Raw genomic sequence first — 2,160 nt, 5'->3', positions numbered from 1 at the left:
AATTAAATTAAACTTTAAAAATTAGATTTTAAAGAATAATAAAATGAAAAAGAAAAGGTTAAGCCGTGTTCGGTTTTTAGCAGACCCCACAGTAAATCTTTTCCCTAGGGCTAGTTGGCCCGAGCTGCGAGCAAGTCAAGGATGTGTTCTTAGGTCCTATTTATGGAGCAAAGGGGCCCTTTTCTCGAGACTGGGAATATATTATTCTTAACCTTAACCTTAATCCAGGTACAAGACTGGCCTCAGGTATGACAAATCAAATCGTTCTCAACCACGTTTGCCTTTAGAGAGCTGGTGCAAAATATTGTATGCTGTTTGTGTGTGTGTGTGTGTGTGTCCGTGGGGGGTTGGGGGGTGGGGTTGTTATGGGATTTTTTGGGTTGTTTTTTTTTAATAATTTGTTTTGTATTTCTTCTGCGCACGACTCGAATTCGCAATTTCCGGATTTTTATAAAAAAATTGGCGAGGTCAACTCGTAACCGAAATTACGCTGAAGAAGAAAGACGCAACTGCAATGGAGCATGACAAAACACTTGGAGACTGAATTTAATCGCGAATTTAGAATGTTCGCCAAAAACGATATGGGGCAAAACACAAACAGAAATAGATATCTTGCTCGCTTAAAAATAGCCCCGGAGTATAGATACAGATCTATAACAATTACATTATCTATTCTCCTATAGATCCTGTACTTCTATCTTGATAGGTCATAATCTACGGTGGTTGGCGGGTGCTCTGGTGTGGTGTGCTCCTTCTTTCCTGTCAAACAACTATCGTCTTTATCTTTCCTCCTTCTTTTTTATGTCCGTCACTCTCTTGCAACACCTCTATTCTTCGGCACTTTTATATATGACCTTAGTGTGTTGCAAGTGCCGTAAAACTCTTATTAAAACTAAAAGAGCTCGCTAAAATATATAAAAAACGCCCAGTGTATATAGTTACAGATGTGTAACGATTTATTCTCCTACAGATCCTGTTTTTCTGTATCGCTTGGTCCTAATCAGAGGTCATAAAACAGCAAATCGCTCTGCGAGATTTTTCCTTATGGGTCTTCCGTTGTAGTACTGGGAAGGATCTCTTTTTTTTTTCTTTTTTCTGATTTTTTGGGTGTTTTTTGGGGCGTAAGGTTTTACGGCGCTCGCAACTGAATAAGGTCATATGAGCGCCAAGGGGCGGATGTCAACAGAGAAGTCCAAACGGGGAATCAGGCTGACTCTGCTCACCTCTCTAGCCTCAACAGCACACCGTCTGCTTCGACCATTGGCTTCTACTATCAAGGCACCCCGGAAAGAGCAGTTTGCAAGAGAGTGACAAACATACAAAAGAAGTAGAAGAAAATGACGATAGTAAGGATGAGGAAAGAAAAAGCAGCAGCAGTTCTCCCTATGTTGTTCCGGCACACTATGAGCATGACATTGATAAGTCAGCCCATTTACAATTCTACTGTGCATAAGAACGTGATAATGTCCCACTTTTGGGAATGGCCTAAAGACACTTCAGTCAGTAGCACTGTCCTCGGTGGAGGGGGAGGGGGGAGGGGAAGGATCTCCAACCAACTCCCGTTTTCAATCACACTTGACTGCGCTTATATAATAATATTATATTAGAGAGATGTTCTTTTTTTTTCTTTTGGGTGGGGGGAAAGGGGGGTGGGGTGTTAGTTTTAGTTTGATAGGCATTCTACAGCGCTCGCAACTTCACAAGGCCATATAGCGCACAAAGAGTGGGGTGGGGTGGGTGGGAGTCGGTCTCTAAACTAGGGTATAGTATCTTTGGGGATTGGGGGCTGTATCGTGTGACGGGTCGTCCCCTTAACGTTCTTATACTACTAGTCTACTGAGCGTCTCGGTCGCCCTGAGGGGACCCCCGACATGGATCATCAGACAGGCTCTGACGTGGAATCCACAAGGAAAACGTAAGAAAGGAAGACCAAAGATAACATGGAGGCGAGCGGTTCAAGCGGAAATGGGAAAGGCGGGGACATCATGGAAACAGCTAGAAAAGGATGCTCAGGACAGGCTTCGCTGGAGAAATGTTGCTGATAGTCTATGCTCCACTGGGAGTTAAAAAGGGAGAGAGAGAGAGAGAGAGAGAGAGAGAGAGAGAGAGAGAGAGAGAGAAGAAGAAAGATAGAGAGACAGACCCAGAATCGTGGCGAGA

The sequence above is a fragment of the Aplysia californica genome, unplaced genomic scaffold (assembly GCF_000002075.1).
Source record: "Aplysia californica isolate F4 #8 unplaced genomic scaffold, AplCal3.0 scaffold00324, whole genome shotgun sequence".
NCBI lineage: Eukaryota > Metazoa > Mollusca > Gastropoda > Aplysiida > Aplysiidae > Aplysia > Aplysia californica.
This window is presented reverse-complemented; position numbering follows the sequence as displayed.